At 44.8% G+C, this 25,235-nt stretch overlaps 1 pseudogene; it reads left to right on the top strand.

Annotated features, from left to right (window-relative positions):
* LOC129818274 (cryptic protein-like) overlaps window positions 1-22,323 on the top strand; it is a 51,520-nt pseudogene extending 29,197 nt beyond the window's left edge.
* Window positions 22,324-25,235: the final 2,912 nt, after the last annotated feature.

Here is a 25,235-nt window from a genome sequence, read left to right on the forward strand (position 1 = left end):
CAACCTCCAGCCGCGTACCCTCTCCAGCACCAGGGTCAGCGCACTCTCAAATGTTGTTTTTTGACTTCATTGTAGGCCTGCCACACACACACTAAATGATACATTTATTAAACATAAGAATGAGTGTGAGTTTTTGTCACAACCCGGCTCGGGGGATGTGACAAATAGCTCTTATAGGACCAGGGCACAAATAATAATCTAATAATAATCTATAATTTTGCTCTTTATTTAGCCGTCTTACATTTAAAAAACTATTTGTTCATCAAACATTGTGAATAACTCACCACAGGTTAATGAGAATGGTGTGCTTGAAAGGATGCACGTAACTCTGCAATGTTGGGTTGTATTGGAGAGAGCCTCATTCTTAAATCCCTTTCCACACACAGTCTGTGCCTGTATTTAGTTGTCATGCTAGTGAGGGCCGAGAATCCACTCTCACATGGGTACGTGTTTGCAAAGGGCATCCGTGTCTTAACAGCGTGATTTGCCAAGGCAGGATACTCCAGAATTCTGGCAGTGGCTTCTGATTAAATTCAATTTTCACAGAACCGCTTGTTGCAATTTCGATGAAGCTCTCTTGAACAGATATTGGTAAGTGGACTGGAGGCAGGGCATGAAACGGATAATGAATCCAGTTGTTTGTGTCATCCGTTTCGGAACGTACCTGCGTAATTGCACACCCAACTCACTCAGGTGCTTCGCTATATCACATTTGACATTGTCTGTAAGCTTGAGTTCATTTGCACACAACAAATCATACAGTGATGGAAAGACCTGTGTGTTGTCCTTATTAATACAGACAGAGAAGAGCTCCAACTTCTTAATAATAGCCTCAATTTTGTCCCGCACATTGAATATAGTTGTGGAGAGTCCCTGTAATCCTACTCAGATCATTCAGGCGAGAAAAAAATTCACATAGATAGGCCAGTCGTGTGAGAAACTTGTCATCATGCAAGCGGTCAGACAAGTGAAAATGATCAGACAAGTGAAAATGATCGTCAGTAAATATAACTTTAAGCCAGTCTCTCAATTTTTTTTAAACGCATCAATACTTTGCCCCTTGATAAAAGCTTTCCAACATACAGAAGGGCCTTGCTTAAAAACAAAGTTAACCATTTTCACTGTAGTGTCCAAAAAGTATTTCAAGCTGTCAGGCGTTAAATTGGCAGCACGAGCCTCTCGGTAGACGCAGCAGTGTACCCAAGTGGCGTTAGGAGCAACTGCTTGCACGCGCGTTACCACTCCACCATGTCTCACTGTCATGGCTTTTGCGCCATCAGTACAGATACCAACACATCGTGACCACCAAAGTCCATTTGATGTCACAGAGCTGTCCAGTACTTAAAAAATATCCTTTGAAAATGTGAAGAAAATAAATGTGAGTCACATTTTTATTTGGCGTACCCCCGATGGTACCCCCAGGGGTACGTGCAACCCAGTTTGGGAATACCTGCTCTATGGCATCTCTCTCAATAATTTTATTTGGTTCCAACTTGCACATTTATTTTTAGGAGTGTAGATAAACACAATTCTGTCTGAAACACTGAGCACAACTGAATGTTTCTCAGTAGTTTTCAAATGGGGGGGATATGGTGAAACGGTTTCTGACTGGTGCAGAAATATTTATCTATCCAGCAACCACTGACTGGGCTGTCATATCATATTGCAGGTTATATACAGTGCATTCAGAAAGTATTCAGACCCCTTGAATTTTTCCACATTTTGTTACGTTACAGCCTTATTCTAAAACTGATTCAATTGTTTTTTCTCTTTTTTCTCTCACAATACCCCATAAAGACAAAGCAAAAATGTATTAAAAATGAAACGTGGAAATATCACATTTACATACAGTTGCAAGAAAAAGTGTGCGAACCCTTTGGAAATACCTGGATATCTGCATAAATTGGTCGAAAAAGGTGATCCGATCGTCCTATTAGTCACAACAATAGACAAACACAGTGTGTTTAAACTCATAACACACACATGATTGTATTTTCCTTGTCTATATTGAATGCATAATTTAAACATTCACAGTGTAGGTTGGGAAAAGTATGTGAACCCCTAGGCTAATGACTTCTCCAAAATATAATTGGATTCAGGAGTCCAAACAATGAGACGAGATTGGAGATGTTGCTTAGAGCTGCCTTGCCCTATAAAAAACACTCACAAAATGTGAGTTTGCTATTCACATGAAGCATTGCCTGATGTGAACCATGCCTCGAACAAAGTAGATCTCAGAAGACCTACAGTATATTAAGAATTGTTGACTTGCATAAAGCTGGAAAAGGTTACAAAAGTGTCTCTAAAAGCCTTGATCTTCATCAGTCCACGGTAAGACAAATTGTCTATAAATGGAGAAAGTTCAGCACTGCTGCTACTCTCCCTAGGAGTGGACGTCCTGCAAAGATGACTCTAAGAGCACAGCGCAGAATGCTCAATGAGGTTAAGAAGAATCCTAGAGTGTCAGCTAAAGACTTACAGAAATCTCTTGACGAGTCTACGATACGTAAAACACTAAACAAGAATGGTGTTCATGGGAGGACACCCTGGAAAAAGCCATTGCTGTCCAAACAAACAAGTTTGCAAAAGTTTGCAAAAGAGCACCTGGATGTTCCACAGCGCTACTGGCTTAGTATTCTGTGGACAGACGAAACTAAAGTTGAGTTGTTTGGAAGGAAGGAACACACAACACTATATGTGTGGAGCACAGCACACCAACATCAAAACCTCATCCCAACTGTAAAGTATGGTGGAGGGAGCATCATGGTTTGGGCTGCTCTGCTGTCTCACGGCCTGGACAGCTTGCTGTCATCGACTGAAAAAGGAATTTCCATGTTTATCAAGACATTTTGCAGGAGAATGAAAGGCTATCTGTTCGCCAATTAAGGCTCAACAGAAGTTGGGTGATGCAACAGGACAGCGACCCAAAACACGGTAATAAATCAACAACAGAATGGCTTCAACAGAAGAAAATATGCCTTCTGTGAAGTGGCCCAGTCAGAGTCCTGACCTCAACCCGAATGAGATGCTGTGACATGACCTTGAGAGCAGTTCACACCAGACATCCTAAGAATATTGCTGGACTGAAACAGTTCTGTAAATAGGAAAGGTCCAAAATTCCTCCTGGCCATTGTGCAGGTCTGATCCGCAAATACAGAAAACTCTTGGTTAAGGTTATTGCTGCCAAAGGAGGGTCAACCAGTTAGTTCACAAACTTTTTCACCCTACACCGTGAATGTCTACTCATCGTGTTCAATAAAGACATGAAAATGTATAATTGTTTGTGTGTTATTAGATTAAGCAGACTGTGTTTGTCTGTTGTTGTGACTTAAATAAAGATCAGATTCAATTTTATGACCAATTTATACAGAAATACAGGTAATTCCAAAGGCTTCACATACTTTTTCTTGCCTCTGTAAGTATTCAGACCCTACTAAGTACTTGTTGAAGCACCTTTGGCAGCGATTACAAAATTGAGCCTTCTTGAGTATGACGTTATAAACTTGGCACACCAGTATTTGGGGATAGCTATTTTCAGGTCTCTCCAAAGATGTTCGATTTGGTTCAAGTCCGGGCTCTGGCTGGGCCACTCGAGTCCCAAAGCCACTCCTGCGTTGTCTTGGCTGTATGCTTAGGATTGCTGTCCTGTTGGAAGGTGAACCTTCGCCCCAGTCTAAGGTCCTGAGCACTCTGGAGCATGTTTTCATCAAGGATCTCTCTGTACTTTGCTCTGTTCCCTCGATCCTTACTAGTCTCCTGGTCCCTGCCACTGAAAAACATCCCCACAGCATGATGCTGCCAATACCATGCTTCACCGCAGGGATGGTGCCAGGTGTAACGCTTGGCAAATAGGCCAAATAGTTAAATCTTGGTTCTCATGGTCTGAGATTCTTTAGGTGCCTTTTGAAAACTCCAAGTGGGCTGTCATGTGCCTTTTACTGAGGAGTGGCTTCCGTCTGGCCACTCTACCATAAAGGCCTGATTGGTGAAGTGCTGCAGAGATGGTTGTCCTTCTGGAAGGTAACATCTCCACAGAACAACTCTGGAGCTCTGTAAGAGTGACCATTGGGGTCTTGGTCACCTCCCTGACCAAGGACCTTCTCCCCCGATTGCTCAGTTTGTCCAGGTGGCCAGCTCTATAAAGAGTTTTTGTGGTTCGAAATTTCTTTCATTTAAGAATGATGGAGGCCACTGTGTTCTTGGGGACCTTCAATGCTGCAGACATGTTTTGGTACCCTTCCCCAGATCTGTGCCCCGACACAATCCTGTCTCTGAGCTCTTCGGACAATTACTTCGACCTTATGGCTTGGTTTTTGCTATTACATGCACTGTCAACTGTGGGATTTTATATAGACAGGTGTGTGCCTTTCCAAATAATTTTTAATCAATTGAAGTTACCACAGGTGGACTATAATCAAGTTGCAGCAACATCTCAAGGATGATCAATGGAAACAGGATGCACCTGAGCTCAATTTCAAGTCACATAGCAAAGGATCTGAATCTTATGAATGTAAATAAGGCATTTCTTTTTTACATTTTTAATACATTTGCAAACATTTAAAAAAAGTTGTTTTCACTTTGTCTTTATGGGGTATTGTGTGTAGATTGATGAGAATTTTTTCTTCATTTAATCCATTTTAGAATAAGTTTGTAACGTAACAAAGTGTAGAAAAAGTCAAGGGGTCTCAATACTTTCAAATCAAAATCGAATCAAATATTTTTGCTTAAAAATATATATTTCACCTTTATTTAACCAGGTAGGCCAGTTGAGAACAAGTTCTCATTTACAGCTGCGACCTGGCCAAGATAAAGCAAAGCAGTTCGACACATTGAATAACACAGAGTTACACATGGAGTAAAACAAACATACAGTCAATAATACAGTGGAACAAGTCTATATACAGTGTGTGCAAATGAGGTAGGATAAGGGAGGTAAGGCAATAAATAGGCCATGGTGGCAAAGTAATTACAATATAGCAGTTAAACACTGGAATGGTAGATGTGCAGAAGATTCATGTGCAAGTAGAGATACTGGGGTGCAAAGGAGCAAGATAAATACATAAATACAGTATGGGGATGAGGTAGTTGGATGGGCTATTTACATGAGGTAGTTGGATGGGCTATTTACAGATGGGCTATGTACAGGTGCAGTGATCTGTGAGCTGCTCTGACAGCTGGTGCTTAAAGCCAGTGAGGGAGATATGAGTCTCCAGCTTCAGGGATTTTTGCAGTTTGTTCCAGTCATTGGGAGCAGAGAACTGGAAGGAAAGGCGGCCAAAGGAAGAATTGGCTTTGGGGATGACCAGTGAGATATACCTGCTGGAGCGCATGCTACGGGTGGGTGCTGCTATGGTGACCAGTGAGCTGAGATAAGGCGGGGCTTTACCTAGCAGAGACTTGTAGATGACCTGGAGCCAGTGGGTTTGGCGGCGAGTATGAAGCGAGGGCCAGCCAACGAGAGCATACAGGTCGCAGTGGTGGGTAGTATATGGGGCTTTGGTGACAAAACGTATGGCACTGTGATAGACTGCATCCAATTTGTTGAGTGGAGTGTTGGAGGATATTTTATAGATGACATCGCCGAATTCGAGTGTCGGTAGGATGGTCAGTTTTATGAGGGTGTGTTTAGTAGCATGAGTGAAGGATGCTTTGTTGCGATATAGGAAGCCGATTCTAGATTTTATTTTGGATTGGAGATGCTTAATGTGAGTCTGGAAGGAGAGTTTAGAGTCTAACCAGACACCTAGGTATTTGTAGTTGTCCACATATTCTAAGTCAGAACCGTACAGAGTAGTGATGCTGGACGGGCGGGCAGGTGCAGGCATCGATCGGTTGAATAGAATGCATTTACTTTTACTTGCATTTAAGAGCAGTTGGAGGCCACGCAAGGAGAGTTGTATGGCATTGAAGCTCGTCTGAAGGTTAGTTAACACAGTGTCCAAAGAAGGGCCAAAGGTATACAGAATGGTGTCGTCTGCGTAGAGGTGGATCAGAGAATCACCAGCAGCAAGAGCGACATCAATGATGCATACAGAGAAGAGAGTCGGCCCGAGAATTGAACCCTGTGGCACCCCCATATAGACTGCTAGAGGTCCGATTTGACACACTGAACTCTAACAGAGAAGATAGTTGGTGAACCAGGAGAGGCAATTATTTGAGAAACCAAGGCTGTTGAGTCTGCCGATAAGAATGTGGTGATTGACAGTGTCGAAAGCCTTGGCCAGGTCGATGAATACGGCTGCACAGTAATGTATCTTATCGATGGTGGTTATCATATCGTTTAGGACCTTGAGCGTGGCTGAGCTGCACCCATGACCAGCTCTGAAACCAGATTGCATAGCGGAGAATGTATGGTGGGATTCGAAATGGTCGGTAATCTGTTTGTTAACTTGGCTTTCAAAGACCTTAGAAATGCAGGGTATTGTCACGACTTCTGCTGAAGTCGTTGCCTCTCCTTGTCCGGGCGGTGTTCGGCGGTCGACTTCACCGGTCTTCTAGCCATCATCGATCCATTTTTCATTTTCCATTGGTTTTGTCTTGTCTTCCCACACACCTGTTGTCAATCCCATTCATTACCTGTTGTGTATTTAACTCTCTGTTTCCCTTCATGTGTTTGTCAGAGATTGTTGTATGTCAAGTGTTGTTTTATTAGTGTATAGGTGTGCGACGGGTCCTCGTACCCATTTTATTTGATGTATGTATATTTTCTCGTGTTTGGAGCATGTCATGGACATTGATTAAAAGTCTCCATATACACTTCGTTTACTCTCCTGCGCCTGACTTCCCTGCCACCTATACACACGACGATGACAGAATCTCTGACCCTAAAAAATGAAGTCAGCAGGAGGAGGCACTTCGCTAATGGAGGTTGAGGAACGCGTCATGGAACAAGCGGAGGAGATTGACAGTCTGTGCGCTGCCATGGATCGCATTGTCCAGAGTATGGACCGCTGGGAGAGACAGGGAGCTTTTCCAGTACCTCCACCACCACCTGGAATTCCTTTGAACGCTTTTTCTCCTCCGGAACAGAACAGGATCCAGTTATCCCTACCCACGGGATACAATGGAGATACTGCCAGCTGCCAGGGTTTTCTCCTAAAACTGAACTTGTATCTAGCCACGGTCTCTCCAGTACCATCAGACCGTGAGAAAAGCTCCGCCCTCGTCTCATGCCTTACCGGGAAAGCCCTGGAGTGGGCCAACGCTGTGTGTGGAGAGGATAAGGCGTTGGACCATTTTGAGGAGCTCATCTGCCATTTCCGGAAGGTATTCGACCACCCATCCGAAGGCAGAGCAGCAGGTGAGCTCCTCTATCATCTGAGGCAGGGGACGAGGAGTGCTCAGGAGTTCGCTTTGGAGTTTAGGACTTTGGCTGCCGGCGCTGGATGGAGCGACAGGGCCCTGATCGACCACTACCGTTGTAGTCTACGCGAGGACGTCCGTCGGGAGCTGGCCTGTAGAGACACCACCCTCAACTTCGACCAGCTGGTGGATATGTCCATCAGGCTGGACAACATGCTGGCTACTCGGGGACGTCTAGATCGGGGTCTGGTTGTTCCATCCTCCCGCACTCTCTCTCCCGAACCTATGGAATTGGGAGGGATGGTGCGCAGGGAGACCGGAGGGGGTACCTGCTCGAGCACCATCTATGATCGCAGAGATCACACTGCTGATCGGTGCCGGGTTGGTTCCTCTGGGAATAGAGAAGGCAGGCAGGGCACTCTGGCATCACCCCAGGTGAGTAGGCACCATACTCATCCAGAGCCCTCTGCTGCACTTATGTTTGTCTCTGTCACTTTTCCGGATTTTTCCCTGCATTCCCAGTATAAGGCGCTAGTAGATTCAGGCGCGGCTGGGAATTTCATTAATAAAAATTTTGCTCATAGTTTAGGGATTCCTGTTGTTTCTGTGGATATGCCTTTCCCTATTCATGCCTTAGATAGTCGACCAATAGGGTCAGGGTTTATCAGGGAGGTCACTGCACCTTTGTCTATGATAACGCAGGAGGGTCACAAGGAGAAGATTAGTCTTTTCCTTATTGATTCCCCTGCGTATTCTGTGGTGTTAGGCCTACCCTGGTTAACTACTCATAACCCCACTGTTTCTTGGCCACAGAGGGCTCTCACGGGGTGGTCGCGAGAGTGCTCAGGTAGGTGTGTAGGGGTTTCCGTTGGTGCTACTACGGTGGAAAGTCCAGACCAGGTTTCCACCGTGCGCATTCCCCCAGAATATGCCGATTTGGCACTCGCCTTCTGTAAAAAGAAGGCGACTCAATTACCACCCCATCGACAGGGGGATTGTGCGATAGATCTCCTGGTAGACGCTGCATATCCCAGGAGTCACGTGTATCCTCTGTCGCAAGCGGAGACAGTGGCTATGGATAATTATATCTCTGAATCCCTGCGTCAGGGGTTCATTCAGCCATCCATTTCACCCGCCTCTTCGAGTTTCTTTTTTGTGAAGAAGAAGGATGGCGGTTTACGCCCGTGCATTGATTATCGAGACCTTAATAAAATCACGGTAAAATATAGTTACCCGCTACCTTTGATCAATACAGTAATGGAGTCAATGCGCGGGGCCCGCTTCTTCACAAAATTGGATCTCAGGAGTGCGTACAATCTGGTGCGTATTAGGAGGGGTGATGAGTGGAAGACGGCATTTAGCACCACCTCAGGTCATTATGAGTACCTGGTCATGCCATATGGGTTGATGAATGCTCCATCAGTCTTCCAATCGTTTGTAGATGAGATCTTCAGGGACCTGAACGGGCAGGGTGTAGTGGTGTATATCGATGATATTTTGATATACTCTGCTACACGCGCTGAGCATATGTCCTTGGTGTGCAGGGTGCTTGGTCGCCTGTTGGAGCATGATTTATATGTCAAGGCTGAGAAATGCTTGTTCTTCCAACAATCCATCTCCTTCCTAGGGCATCAGATTTCCACTTCAGGAGTGGAAATGGAGAGCGACCGCATTACAGCCGTGCGTAATTGGCCGACTCCAACCACGGTAAAGGAGGTGCAGCGTTTTTTAGGGTTTGCCAATTACTACCGGAGATTTATCCGGGGTTTTGGTCAGGTTGCAGCTCCCATTACCTCACTGCTAAAGGGGGGACCGGTGCGCTTGCAGTGGTCGGCCGAGGCGAATAGGGCTTTTGGTAAACTGAAGGCTCTGTTTACCTCGGCGCCTGTGTTGGCTCATCCGGATCCCTCTTTGCCATTCATAGTAGAGGTGGACGCATCCGAAGCTGGGATAGGAGCAGTGCTCTCTCAGCGTTCGGGTGTGCCACCGAAGCTTCGCCCCTGTGCTTTCTTTTCGAAGAAGCTCAGCCCGGCGGAGCGTAACTATGATGTGGGGGACCGAGAGCTGTTAGCTGTCGTAAAAGCCTTGAAGGTGTGGAGGCATTGGCTTGAGGGGGCTAATCACCCTTTTCTCATCTGGACTGACCACCGCAATCTGGAGTACATCCGGCAGGCGAAGAGACTAAATCCTCGCCAGGCAAGGTGGGCCATGTTTTTCACTCGTTTTGTGTTTACGCTTACTTACAGACCAGGCTCCCAGAACGTCAAGGCAGACGCATTGTCTCGGCTGTATGACACAGAGGAGCGGCCCATGAATCCCACTCCCATACTCCCAGAGTCGTGTTTGGTGACGCCAGTAGTGTGGGAGCTGGACGCGGACAATGAGCGGGCGTCACGTGCAGAGCCCTCTCCTCCTGAGTGTCCAGCTGGTCGTCTGTACGTTCCGTCTGCTGTCCGCGACCGATTGATCTATTGGGCTCACACATCACCCTCCTCTGGTCATCCTGGGAAAGGTCGGACGATGCGCTGTCTTGATGGGAGGTACTGGTGGCCCACTTTAGCAAAGGACGTGAGGATTTATGTTTCCTCCTGTTCGGTGTGCGCCCAGTGCAAGGCTCCTAGACACCTGCCTAGAGGTAAGCTTCTACCTTTACCCGTTCCTCAACGGCCGTGGTCGCACCTGTCAGTGGATTTTGTGACTGATCTTCCACCTTCACAGGGTTACACCACGATCCTGGTCGTTGTGGATCGGTTCTCTAAGTCCTGTCGTCTTCTCCCTTTGCCCGGTCTCCCTACGGCCTTACAAACTGCGGAGGCTCTGTTTACACATGTTTTCCGGCATTATGGGGTGCCTGAGGATATAGTGTCTGATCGGGGTCCCCAGTTCACGTCAAGGGTCTGGAAGGCGTTCATGGAACGTCTGGGGATCTCGGTTAGTCTTACCTCAGGTTTTCACCCCGAGAGTAATGGGCAGGTGGAGAGAGTTAACCAGGATGTGGGCAGGTTTCTGCGGTCCTATTGCCAGGACCGGCCAGGGGAGTGGGCGAAGTTCGTGCCCTGGGCAGAGATAGCCCAGAACTCGCTACGTCACTCCTCCACTAACCTTACCCTTTTCAATGTGTATTAGGGTATCAGCCGGTTCTGGCTCCTTGGCATCAGAGTCAGACCGAAGCTCCTGCGGTGGACAATTGGTTTCGGCACGCTGAGGAAACTTGGGAGGCAGCCCACGTCCACCTTCAGCGTGCCATAAGGCGCCAGAAAATTGGCGCAGACCGTCGCCGCAGTGAGGCCCCGGTGTTCGTACCAGGGGACAGGGTCTGGCTCTCGACCCGAAACCTGCCCCTCCGCCTGCTCTGCCGGAAGCTGTGTCCGCGGTTTGTGGGGCCGTTTAAAGTCCTGAGGAGAGTGAACGAGGTATGTTATAGATTACAACTGCCCACTAATTACCGTATTAACCCCTCGTTCCATGTGTCTCTCCTCAGGCCGGTGGTGGCTGGCCCGCTCCAGGAGGCTGAAGTGCGTGAAGTTCCTCCGCCTCCTCTAGACATCGAGGGGGTCCCGGCGTACTCTATTCGATCCATTTTGGATTCGAGACGTCGGGCGAGGGGCCTTCAGTACCTCGTGGACTGGGAGGGGTACGGGCCGGAGGAGAGATGCTGGGTTCCGGTGGAGGACGTTTTAGATCCTTCCATGTTAAAAGAATTCCACCGCCTCCATCCGGATCGCCCTGCACCTCGCCCTCCGGGTCGTCCCCGAGGCCGGTGTCGACGCGCTGCTGGAGCCGCGCGTCAGGGGGGGGGTAATGTCACGACTTCTGCCGAAGTCGTTGCCTCTCCTTGTCCGGGCGGTGTTCGGCGGTCGACTTCACCGGTCTTCTAGCCATCATCGATCCATTTTTCATTTTCCATTGGTTTTGTCTTGTCTTCCCACACACCTGTTGTCAATCCCATTCATTACCTGTTGTGTATTTAACCCTCTGTTTCCCTTCATGTGTTTGTCAGAGATTGTTGTATGTCAAGTGTTGTTTTATTAGTGTATAGGTGTGCGACGGGTCCTCGTACCCATTTTATTTGATGTATGTATATTTTCTCGTGTTTGGAGCATGTCATGGACATTGATTAAAAGTCTCCATATACACTTCGTTTACTCTCCTGCGCCTGACTTCCCTGCCACCTATACACACGACGTTGACAGGTATGATAGATATAGGTCTATAGCAGTTTGGGTCTAGTGTCTCCCCCTTTGAAGAAGGGGATGACCACAGCAGCTTTCCAATCTTTGGGAATCTCAGACGATACGGAAGAGAGGTTGAACAGTCTAGTAATAGGGGTTGCAACAATTTCGGTAGATAATTTTAGAAATAGAGGGTCCAGATTGTCTAGCCCGGCTGATTTGTAGGGGTCAAGATTTTGCAGCTCTTTCAGAACATCAGTTATCTGGATTTGGGTGAAGGAGAAATGGGGGGGGCTTGGGCGAGTTGCTGTGGGGGGTACAGGGCTGTTGATCGGGGTAGGGGTAGCCAGGTGGAAAGCATGGCCAGCCATAGGAAAATACTTTATGAAATTCTCAATTATAGTGGATTTATCGGTAGTGACAGTGTTTCCTAGCCTCAGTGCAGGGGGCAGCTGGGAGGAGGTGCTCTTATTCTCCATTAACTTTACAGTGTCCCAGAACTTTTTTGAGTTTGTGCTACAGGATGAAAATTTCTGCCTGAAAAAGCTAGGCTTTGCTTTCCTAACTGCCTGTGTATATTGGTTCCTAACTTCCCTGAAAAGTTGCATATCACGGGGGATATTCGATGCTAACGCAGAACGGTCACATACACGTGTTTAGCAAATGTTATTGCAGGTGTAGCGAAATACTTGTGCTTCTAGCTCTGACAGTGCAGTAATATCTAACATGTAATATCTGACAGTTTCACAACATATTCCCAAATACACGTAAATCTAAGTAAGGAATGGATTAAGAATATAAACTCAGCAAAAAAGAAACTTCCTCTCACTGTCAACTGCGTTTATTTTCAGCAAACTTAACATGTGTAAATATTTGTATGAACATAACAGGATTCAACAACTGAGACATAATTCAAAAGGCACTCGCACATCTGAGCAATAATTTTTTGCAGGTACATAGAAACTGTTGACCAAGAGGAAGGAAAAAGGAAACCGCACACTGCTCTTGATAGTATCACAGATATGAATATCACTGATGAGTATCACTGACGCAAGCTTATCAAACAACTGAGACATAAACTGAACAAGTTCCACAGACATGTGAATAACAGAAATTGAATAATGTGTCCCTGAACAAAGGGGGGGGGGGGTCAAAATCAAAAGTAACAGTCAGTGTGGCCACCAGCTGCATTAAGTACTGCAGTGCATCTCGTCCTCATAGACTGCACCAGATTTGCCAGTTCTTGCTTTGAGATGTCGCCCCACTCTTCCACCAAGGCACCTGCAAGTTCCCGGACATTTATGGGGGGAATGGCCCTAGTCCTCACCCTCCGATCCAACAGGTCCCAGACGTACCTCAATGGGATTGAGATTCGGGCTCTTTGCTGGCCATGGCAGAACACTGACATTCCTGTCTTGCAGGAAATCACGCACAGAACGAGCCGTATGGCTGGTGGCATTGTCATGCTGGAGGGTCATGTCAGGACGAGCCTGCAGGAAGGGTACCACATGAGGGGGGAGGATGTCTTCCCTGTAACACACAGCGTTGAGATTGCCTGCAATGACAACAAGCTCAGTCCGATGATGCTGTGACACACCAACCCAGACCATGACGGACCCTCCACCTCCAAACCGATCCCGCTCCAGAGTACAGACTCGGTGTAACGCTCATTCCTTCAATAATAAACGCAAATTCGACCATCACCCCTGGTGAGACAAAATTGCGACTCATCAGTGAAGAGCACTTTTTGTCAGTCTTGTCTGGTCCAGCGACGGTGGATTTGTTCCCATAGGCAACGTTGTTGTTGGTGATGTCTGGTGAGGACCTGCCTTACAACAGGCCTACAAGCACTCAGTCCAGCCTCTCTCAGCCTATTGCGGACAGTCTGAGCACTGATGGAGGGATTGTGCGTTCTTGGTGTAACTCGGGCAGTTGTTGTGGCCATCCTGTATCTGTCCCACAGGTGTGATGTTCGGATGTACCGATCCTGTGCAGGTGTTGTTACACGTGGTCTGCCACTGCGAGGACAATCAGCTGTCCGTCCTGTCTCCCTGTAGCGCTGTCTTATGCGTCTCACAGCACGGACATTGCAATTTATTGCCCTGGCCACATCTGCAGTCCTCATGCCTCCTTGCAGCATGCCTAAGGCACCTTCACACAGATTACCAGGGACCCTGGGCATCTTTCTTTTGGTGTTTTTCAGAGTCAGTAGAAAGACCTCCTTCTTAATGTCCTAGGTTTTCATAACTGTGACCTTAATTGCCTACTGTCTGTAAGCTGTTAGTGTCTTAATGATCTACTGCTAAACTTTGTTCAAGCAAGTCAAAATACATTTCTATTTAATCCTCAGGTACCCTAAAATGTAATTAACTTCTTCTGGCTGCAAGCCCGAAGCCGGGCACAATATGACAACAGCCACTTCAAGTGCAGGGCGCGAAATTGAAAATATATTTTTTAGAAATATTTAACTTTCACACATTAACAAGTCCAATACAGCATATGAAAGATAAACATCTTGTGAATCCAGCCAACATGTCCGATTTTTAAAATGTTTTACAGCGAAAACACCACATATATTTATGTTAGCTCACCACCAAATACAAAAAAGGACAGACATTTTTCACAGCACAGGTAGCATGCACAAAGCCAACCTAACTAACCAAGAACCAACCAAACTAACCAAGAAACAACTTCATCAGATGACAGTCTTATAACATGTTATACAATAAATCTATGTTTTGTTCAAAAAATGTGCATATTTGAGCTATAAATCAGTTTTACATTGCAGCTACCATCACAGCTACCGTCACAAATAGGACCGAAGCAGCCAGAGTAATTACGGACACCAACGTCAAATACCTAAATACTCATCATAAAACATTTCTGAAAAATCGATGGTGTATAGCAAATTAAAGACAAACATCTTGTGAATCCAGACAATATTTCCGATTTTTTAAGTGTTTTACAGTGAAAACACAATATAGCATTATATTAGCTTACTACAATAGCCTACCACACTACCGCATTCATTCAGGAAGGCACGTTAGTGATAGCAATAGGCACGTTAGCGATAGCGAATAAACCAGCAAAAGATATATAATTTTTGACTAGCGTTGATAAGCTTCATCAGATGACAGTCCTATAACATCAGTTATACATACACTTATGATTTGTTCGAAAATGTGCATATTTAGAGCTGAAATCAGTGGTTATACATTGTGCTAACGTAGCATCTTTTTCACAGAATGTGCGGATATTTTTATGGCACTCAACTATTCTGACCAAATAACTATGCATAAACGTTACAAAAAAATACATATTGTATAGGAAATGATAGATACACTAGTTCTTAATGCAATCGCTGTGTTAGAATTCTAAAAAATAACTTCATTACGACATCCAGCTTAGGTATAGCGAGAGAGTACCCAAAATCTGGGCGCAAACGACTAGTACAACATGTTCGACAGATATATGAAATAGCATCATAAAATGGGTCCTACTTTTGATGATCTTTCATCAGAATATTGTACAAGGGGTCCTTTGTCGGGAACAATCGTTGTTTGGATTTAGGAATGTCCTCTTCTCCAGTCAATTAGCACGGAAAGCTAGCAAAGTGGTGCTAAGCTCTCCTTCCTGAACAAAGGCACACAACGCAACACGCCTAACGTCCCGAATAAATTTCAATAATCTAATAAAACTATATTGAAAAAACATACTTTACAATGATATTGTCACATGTATCAAATAAAATCAAAGCCGGAGATATTAGTCGTCCATAACGACAGGTTATCAGAAGGCAAATCCAGGTCCCGTCACACGCTCTCCAGAAAACAGGAAACTGGTGACACGTCATGCCGAGAGCTTTTATTCGACCACAGATCAAGTTACACACTCCATTTCTTCTCTCACTGCCTGTCGACATCTAGTGGAAGACGTATGAAGTGCATCTATACTAATAAATATCAAGGACATTAATAGGCAGGCCCTGGAACAGAGCATCGATTTCAGATTTTCCACTTCCTTTCAGGAAGTTTGCTGCAGAATGAGTTCTGTTTTACTCACAGATATAATTCAAACGGTTTTAGAAACTAGAGAGTGTTTTCTATCCAATATTAATAATAATATGCATATTGTACGAGCAAGAATTGAGTACGAGGCCGTTTGAAATGGGCACCTTTTATCCGGCTACTCAATACTGCCCCTGCAGCCCAAACAGGTTAAACTATAATATGTCATACGGAAAGAAGTATGTTTAATAGGGAAGCAAAATTAGCAGGTGCGCGCACAGACTGATTTCCAACTCTGACTCCAACTCTGATTACCAAAACTCCAAATTCTTCCTCGTTTGGGAAGAAACAAACCTGAAACCTTGACCAAAGACTGTTGACATCTAGTGGAAGCCATTGGAATTGCAATCTGGGAGCTGGATTTGGATATGACCCTATGCATTCCATTGGAAGAACATTGGCTTTCAAAAAAATAATCTGGTTGTTTTTTCTTTGGATTTTCTTCTACCATATCTATTGTGTTATAGATTCATACATTATTTTAACATTTCTACAAACTTTAAAGTGTTTTCTATCCAATGGTACCAATTATAAGCATATCCTGGCTTCTGGGCCTGAGCCAATTATAAGCATATCCTGGCTTCTGGGCCTGAGTAACAGGCAGTTTACTTTGGGCATGTCAGTCAGGCGGAAATTCAGAAAAAAGGACCCTATCCTGAAGAAGTTTTAACAACCGTTCCACAGGTGCATGTTCATTAATTGTTTATGGTTCATTGAAGAAGCATGGGAAACAGGGTTTAACCTTTACAATGAAGATCTGTGAAGTTATTTGGATTTTTATGAATTATCTTTGAAAGACAGGGTCCTGGAAAAAGGAGTTCATATACATATACGTCCGAGCGGCATTGGGCTAAGATACAGTGGCATAGTATAGAGTATAGTATATGCATATGAGATGGGTGCTGCAATATTTGCAAACAATTAAAGTGACTAAGATACCGTAGAATAGCATGGAGTACAGTTTATACATATGAGATGAGTAATGCAAGATACAGAGACATTATTAATAAAGTGGCTAGTGTTTAATTTCCTTAAAGTGGCCAGTGATTCCTGATCTATGTCTATCGGCAGCAGCCTCTGATGTGCTGGAGATGGCTGTTTAACAGTCAGTGGTGTAGTATAGAATACAATACAGTATATATGTACATATGAAATGGGGAATGCAATATGTAAACACAATTTAAAAGTGACTAAGATATCTTAGAATAGTGTTGTGTACGGTTTATACATGTGAGATGAGTAATGCTAGATACGGGAACATTATTCAAGTGGCTACTGATGCATTTCTAAAAGTGACCAGTGATTCCTAATCTATGTATATAGGCAGCTGCCTCTAATGTGCTAGTCATGGCTGTTTATCAGTCTGGTGGCCTTGAGATCGAAGCTGTTTTTCACTCTTGGTCCCAGCTTTGATGCACCTGTACTGACCTCGCCTTCTGGATGATAACAGGGTGAACAGGCAGTGGCTCGAGTGGTTGATGATCTTTTTGGCCTTCCTATGGCATCGGGTGCTGTAGGTGTCTAGGAGGATTGGAGGTTTGCCCCTGGTAATGCGTTGGGCAGACCGCACCACCCTCTGGAGAGTTTTGCGGTTGTGGGCGGTGCAGTTGCCACACCAGGTGGTGCTACAGCCCAACAGGATGCTCTCAATTGTGAATCTGTAAGGTTTGTGAGGGTTTTAGGTGTTAAGCCACATTTCTTTAGCCTCCCAAGATTGAAGAGGCGCTGTTGCGCCTTCTTCACCACACTGTCTGTGTGGGTGAACTATTTCAGTTAGTCAGTGATGTGTAAGCCGAGAAACTTGAAGCTTTCCACCTTCTCCACTGTGGTCCCATCGAAGTGGATATGGGGGTGCGCCCTCTGCTGTTTCCTGAAGTCCACGATCATCTCCTTCGTTTTGTTGACGTTGAGTGAGATGTTATTTTCCTGGCACCACACTCCCAGAGCCCTCACCTCCTCCCTATAGGCTGTCTCATCTTATGTTGGTAATCAATCAAATTTCAATCAAATGTGTTTATAAAGCCCTATTTACATCAGCCGATGTCACAAAGTGCTATACAGAAACCCAGCCTAAAACCCCAAACAGCAAGCAATGCAGATGTAGAAGCACGGTGGCTAGTAAAACCTCCCTATAAAGGCAGGAACCTAGAAAGAAACCTAGAGAGGAACCAGGGTTTTGGGGGGCGGCCTGTCCTCTTCTGGCTGTGCCAGTTGGAGATTATAACAGTACATGGCCAAGATTTTCAAACGTTCATAGATGACCAGCAGGGTCAAATAATAATAATCACAGTGGTTGTAGAGGGTGCAACAGGTCAGCACCTCAGAAGTAAATGTCAATTGGCCTTTCATAGCTGATCATTCAGAGTTAGAGACAACAGGTGCAGTAGAGAGAGAAAACAGCAGGTCCGGGACAAGGTAGCACGTCCGGTGAACAGGTCAGGGCTCCATAGACACAGGCAGACCAGTTGAAACTGGAGCAGCAGGACGACCAGGTGGACTGGGGACAGCAAGGAGTCATCCGGTCAGGTAGTCTTGGGGCATGGTCCTAGGGCTCTGGTCCTCTGAGAGAAGACAGAAAAGAGAGAAAGAGAGAGTTAGAAGGAGCATACTTAAATTCACACAGGACACCGGATAAGATAGGAGAAATACTCCAGATATAACAGACTGACCCTAGCCCCCCGACACAAACTATTGCAGCATAAATACAGGAGGCTGAGAAAGGAGGGGTCGGGAGACACGATACCCCCGGACAGGGCCAATCAGGCAGGATATAACCCCACCCACTTTGCTAAAGCACAGCCCCCACACCACTAGAGGGATATCTTCAAACCACCAACTTACTACCCAGACACAAGGACGAGTATAGCCCACGAAGATCTCCCCCACGGCACGAACCCGAGGGGGGCGTCAACCCGGACAGGAAGATCACATCAGTGACTCAACCCACTCAAGTGACGCACCCCTCCTAGGGACAACATGGAAGAGCACCAGTAAGCCAGTGACTCAGCCCCCATAATAGGGTTAGAGGCAGAGATCAAGCCGACTACTGTAGTGTCATCTGCAAACTTGATGATTGAGTTGGAGGTGTGCTAGGCTACGCAGTCACGGGTGAACAGGTAGTACAGGATGGGGCTGAGCCCCAGTGTTGAGGATCAGCGAAGAGGAGGTGTTGTTTCCTACCTTCACCATCTGGGGATGACCCATCAGGAAGTCCAGGACCCAGTTGCACAGAGCGGGGTTCAGACCCAGGTCCTCGAGCTTAATGATATGCTTGGAGGGTACTATGGTGTTGAATGCTGAGCTATAGTCAATGAACAGCATTCTTACATAGGTATGCCTCTTGTCCAGATTGGACAGGGCAGTGTGCGGGCGATTGCATTGTCTGTGGATCTATTGGGGCGGTAAGCAAATTGAAGTGGGTCTACGGTGGCAGGTAAGGTGGAGGTGATATGATCCTTGACTAGTCTCTCCAAGCACTTCATGATGACAGAGGTGTGTGCTACGGAACGATAGAAGTTTAGTTCAATTACCTTTGCTTTCTGAGGTACAGGGACAATGGTGGCCATCTTGAAGCATGTGGGGACAACAGACTGGGATAGTGAGGGATTTAATATACCTGTGAACACACCAACCACCTGGTCGGCGATACTTTCCGAATGCACTGTAGGTAGGTTTGCCTATGCCAGAATACATTGACTGAGGAGGTCAGACCACCATTTTCACCCATGCACAAGTAATGTGGCATTTAGAAGCCAATTTCCTCTGTGGATGTAGAGAAACAATTATGATGTTTTTGTTGTGCAGACCAAAGATGCTAGAATCGTATTTTCTTGCCCACAACCTTGCGTGTGACCTCGGTATACTGCATTGTTACATTGTCACAATACAAAATCACAGTTCTCCATTATAAAAAGCAAAGCTTCGAACTTTACCTTCACAGAGGAGCGCTCCATGAATGGCATGTCGAGATTCCGGAGGTGGGTGTGACCTCACTGGAGAAGGCTGGGCAAATATGTGCAAAAAAGCCATCAGGGGTTTGAGCGTGCAGCCTTTGGGGAGGGTCGCCACAATGTTGGATGGATGCCTTTCTCCAGAGAGTATTGCATCCTCTGGAATACAGAGCTTGTGGACTTGGAACAGAAGAGAGGAGCAGTATTTTTTTATTTTTTACCATTGTTTAACTAGGCAAGTCGGTTAAGAACAAATTCTTACTTTCAATGAAGGCCTAGGAACAGTGGGTTAACTGCCTGTATCACGTGTTAACTGAATGTTTACTTTAGCCTGTTGCAATAGGCCTAAAAGGAGCATTCTGCATGTGAGCTTGAATTATTGGCAAACTCAGAGAGAACAAAATTAGTTTGTCAACTTTTTGGTTAGGCTATGTGTACAGATTGATTTTTTGTCACATTTGTTTTAAGTTCAGAAATGTCTGTAGCCTATATTTATTTCAACATAAAATAAAATAAATGATCCCCTAATGCATTTTAGGGTTTTCTTGCCGGCAGCTGTTGCAATTCCAATTGGATCAGGTAGGCCTATGTCAATATTTTGTTAACAATTTGCATCTGGCCCTTGGCCCTAGTTTGCTCATCTGAAACTGTTTACACCTTATACCTAAATATTAGCCATTTTATATTTTTCTATGTTTCTCTCTTATCCAAGGCTGTGAAGGATCTGAATGCACCAAAACCATAGAGGTATTGACCAGAACGGTAGACTCTGGGAATACGATCCAGCAGGACGCTAATTACCTGAACCAGTTCAAAGAGATGAACTCTCCTGCTGTGGGACAGAAAACATTGTGATGCGGGCTTGGTCTTACCCTTCATCGGCCTCACTGGAAGTAAGTTGGACATTAATTGCGTAACATTACTGTTATCAACCTACATGGCCTCCAGAAACTCACTGCAGTGAATTTGAGTTCGACTTTGGGTGAATTTATTCGGATTTGTAATACAATTTCTTTTCCCTCTTTACCACACATTCGTCTACCCTGCATCATTTGTTTGTTTGTTTGTTTGTTTGTCTTAATTCACCAAAACAACATAGCCTAAGCCTCAGTCAAGCTGTTTCCTCAGCTGTTATCGCTCTGTCATTGAAAACATGGTTCTGGAGGAATGTGTTAAAACTGTGTTGTCTGCTGGCCAGCATTCTGGACAGTGTCTCCAGGGCCATCTTCAGTAGGCAAATGTTGTGAAACGTTGCAGATAGAAATGTCATGAATAGAACCAACATGATTCCTTATTCTACATGTCAGAGAGGTATGTCTGTTCTACATGCTATATTTCTACCTGAACGTTGTACAACGCTGTGCCCTGCTGAACGCACCGCGGGGCTAAAGCCTGAGTGTAAATACAACACTCACAACATCCATATTAAACTTCTACCCTATGTCTTTCTCTTTTCCCCAAGGTCCAAAGCAGAGGCGAAACTGTTGTAAAAATGGTGGCGCCTGTATTTTGGGAAGCTTTTGCGCATGCCCGCCGCACGTCATCGGCCGGAGCTGTGAATACGACGAACGCGTCGGGTAATTTAATTTCCCAATAATTCATATCCCAATATTTCTAGGCCTGTTTGACTGTGGAGGAAACGCATATTTGAAGTCTAAAGTGATGTATCTAGCCTGTTTTGACATGTATCTCTCTGCTCTGCTCTGCTCCCTGTCCCTGCGGGTGCTGTGGTATCATTCCCCATGGAGAGTGAATGCAGAATGGCTGCTCATACTGCAGGTGTGGATTTGGGGTCCTGCACTGTTTCCCTCAGGTGTTCCATGAGGACTGTGGTAAGAAGACACTTTATGACACTGATAGAAGTTTTAAAAAATTCTCTCCAAAAACACACTGGCTTGTGCTTTTGAGGCTCAGATAAGAGAGACAGACCTTGTGGTGCAACTGGCATCAGTTGAAGAACTGTGCTCTCCATTTCATTTATGGCATTCCTATTGTAGCCTGCTGTTTGCTGATTGTAACCTAAAAATGGCATAATTCACATTTAAACATTAGCTAGCCAGTATAACCTCAATGATATATCTGCTTAGGCCTCCTTACTTAAATGTTCCTGAGTGGCGCAGCGGTCTAAGGCACTGCATCTCAGTGCTAGTGGCGTCTCTACAGACCCTGGTTTGTATCATAACCGGCCGTGATTGGGAGTCCCATAGGGCGGCGCACAATTGGCTCAGATTGGATAGGTTTTAGCCCGGGGTAGGCCGTCATTGGAAATAAGAATTTGTTCTTATTTGACTTGCCTAGTTAAATAAAAAATCGAATAAAAGCACAATTGTCTCAATTCATATCACCCAGACATGGTTTGTGTTGATAACAAAAGGAGTGGTCGAGCAGGTACCTTTGCTAATGCCTTTGAGAGGGGCAGGTATTATCAGAGGTGGCACTAGTTTGGCTGTGAATGGGTGATGATAAAAATAATTTGCACCTCACTGGGCAGCCAAATGGGCTCCTGTGGATCATCACAGGTTGCTGTTCTGCTCTGAAAAGCCACAAAATATTATACAGGGCTCAGAGGCCTGGTTTTCAGGTCTGAGGATGTGTTAACGGCCATATTTCACTGATTCACATTCCTCCATTTCAGTTCATGCTAAAGTTACTGTCATTTTTCTTTCTCTCCTCTCTTTCCATTTCAGTTTAGTCCCCTTCATTCATGCTATGTTCCTGTATTTCTTCTCTTTTCAGATGAGGAACAGGGAGTCTGCTGGTTTCGTCCGATGGGTGTTGCAGACCAAGTAACTACTGTGTTTAGTACTACTGTTTCTTAGTTTGCTCGTTTGAGAAGCTAGGGATGAATTAGAGGTGATGGTTTACAGCCTCAAAGGCCTCAGAATGAAATGACTCCTAGTTTTTGGGCAGCGTACTGAAATATCTGCATCACTGAAATGAAAATGGCATTCCAGTGGAAGTCGGAACTACAACTTGCTGGGTTAAAAGCAACTGTCTTGTAAGTGTGAACGAAGCTGTACATAAGATTTTTATAACAACTATTTTATAGTGTGCTTTGTATTCTCAATCTTTCTAGATTTGATGAATATGTGTTTTGGTGGTTGAACGCCTCATTCATTTCATCTGTCCTTTGTTGTACGCTCTTGTTTTTCACATTGGAAAATTATGAAGTACACTATTTATACAAAAGTATGTGGACTCTCCTTAAAATTTGTGAATTCGGCAATTTATAAAATTGTATAAAATCGACCACACAGCCATGCAATCTCCATGGACAAACATTAGCAGTAGAATGGCCTTACTGAAGAGTTCAGTGACTTTCGATGCTGCACCGTCATAGGATGCCACCTTTCCAACAAGTCAGTCAGTCAACTTTCTGCCCAAGTGGTAGGCCACACAAGCTCACAGAAGCTGACTGCCGAGTGCTGAAGCTCGTAAAAATTGTCTGTCCTCGGTTGCAACACTCACTACTGAGTTCCAAACTGCCTCGAAGCAACGTCAACACAAGAACTGTACGTCGGGAGCTTCATAAAATGGGTTTCCATGGCCGAGCAGCCGCACACAAGCCTAAGATCACCATGAGCAATGCCAAAACGGGTCTCCCTGTCACCACCTCATGGGTCTCCCGGACGCGGCCAGCTGCAACAGAGCCTGGTCTCGAAACAGGATCTGTAGTAGCACAGCTAGCACCACAATGCAGTGCCTTAGACCACTGCGCCACTCACGAGGCCTGGAATGAGATGTTTGACGAGCAGGTGTCCACAAACGTTCATGTAGTGTATGTTTGTCTCTGGTAGTACACATTGTGACCAGTATTTTTGCTTATTTTTTTACTGTTTTAAATGTATTCTCAGCAGAAACAAAGTTTCCCTTTTTAACCAAGTTCTCTTTGACTTATTCACTTTGAACCATGTTCTCTCTGACTCATCTTATTAGTCGTATTTGCAGTTAAAACATCTGTTTACTGTCTCCTATCTACAGGGACTGGGAGAGAGCTTGCGCGACCTGTGATTGTTGACCTTTTGCTTGTTTTCCCTTTTCTAAGATGAACGATTAGACCAGCCAATTGATCACCAGCGTTGACGTTCCAGGTTGGTGTGTTAAAACTTGATTTTATTTTATTAATAGTCGCTGCTTGGTCAAAGCTGTTTGTATTGGATGTGATGGGAATGAAATGGGTTCGTGTTATTACAATTCAGATAACTTGATATTGACTGTTTATTTGTGCAATCATATTATCATAGAAAAACTGGAAATCTGGTATGGCTGATAAGGTTGACCAATAACCCAGGTTGTTTGATAGTTAACCTATACAGTATAATTTGCTGGCATAATTAATTGGAATGCAGGCAAACCAACAGAGATCCTATTATTGGATTGTGTAATTATATTGTCAAACCCATAGAAAAATTGTTTAATGTGTCATGGTAAAACAAAATAAATGGACTTAATAGTAATAGCATTTAATAGTAAAGAAATTGTAATGTGAATCAGAATGCCAGAGAATATTTTTTAATAATTGAATCTCAATTTTTAAGAGTTGCAATTAAAACTCGTTTCAACAAACAAACTTCCAATTGATTGGTTTTGTAAACCTCATTTGCCCCATTGTCTCTCCCAGCCAGTGCTGAAACACAAGGACTCCTCAAAGCTCTATTTTATTTTATCTCTGTTTTAGTTTCTGCAGAACATAACACAGATTAGATTTGGCACTGAGTTGTGACACAAGGGGAGGGAGAATAAAGTAGACTTTCAAGTTAATCAAACGTTTGTTGTCTTTGTGCTGCTATGCCTATGTCAGGACTGAAGGTCCACTTCCTGCTCTTCCGCTGTGACAGGCCGAACAAATCAAGGGGTCAGCCACTGAACACTCTTCAGAAATAGAAAGGGACATAGTTAGAACTCCCAGCTCACTGATGGCTCTGCTTCTTTGGCACTTCCTCAGTCTACAAGGTCACTTCCTCTGTCTACAAGGTCACTTCCTCTGTCTACAAGGATGTTGGTTCAATTAGCCTCAGCCAGGAACCCAAAACCACTGATGGCTCTCCCTGTGTAGTGTGTACCAGGTCTGAGTAAACAGCCTCAGCTTAGACAAACTCTAAACCACTGATGGCTCTCCCTGTGTAGTGTGTACCAGGTCTGAGTAAACAGCCTCCGCTTAGACAAACTCTAAATCACTGATGGCTTTCCCTGTGTACCACAACTGAATGTTGAGACAGACAGACAGACAGACAGACAGACAGACAGACAGACAGACAGACAGACAGACAGACAGACAGACAGACAGATAGAGAGAGAGAGTTTCAGCGTTAAAACAGCATTTTGATTTACTTTCTTAGTGACAAGGAGCATTTGTGTGCCAGTTTCATAGACATAGATTAAGCCTAGTCCCGGGCAGTCGTTTAAAATATTTAAGTACGGCAGGTAGCCTAGTGGTTAGCGCGTTGGACCAGTAACCAAAAGGTTGCTGGATTGAATCCCTGAGCTGACAAGGTAAAAATCTGTTGTTCTGGCCCTGAACAAGGCAATTAACCTACTATTCCCTGGTAGGCTGTCATTGTAAATAATAATTTGTTCTTAACTGACTTACCTAGTTGAAAACATTTATTTTTTTATTTTTTTTTAAGTAGTGCTTTAAAGTATTTTTGGGGGGTATCTGTACTTTACTATTTATATTTCTGACAACTTTTACTTTTACTTCACTCCATTCCTAAAGAAAGAATGTACTATTCCTAACACCCAAA

Source organism: Salvelinus fontinalis, chromosome 21 (assembly GCF_029448725.1).
Source record: "Salvelinus fontinalis isolate EN_2023a chromosome 21, ASM2944872v1, whole genome shotgun sequence".
In the NCBI taxonomy this organism is placed as follows: domain Eukaryota; kingdom Metazoa; phylum Chordata; class Actinopteri; order Salmoniformes; family Salmonidae; genus Salvelinus; species Salvelinus fontinalis.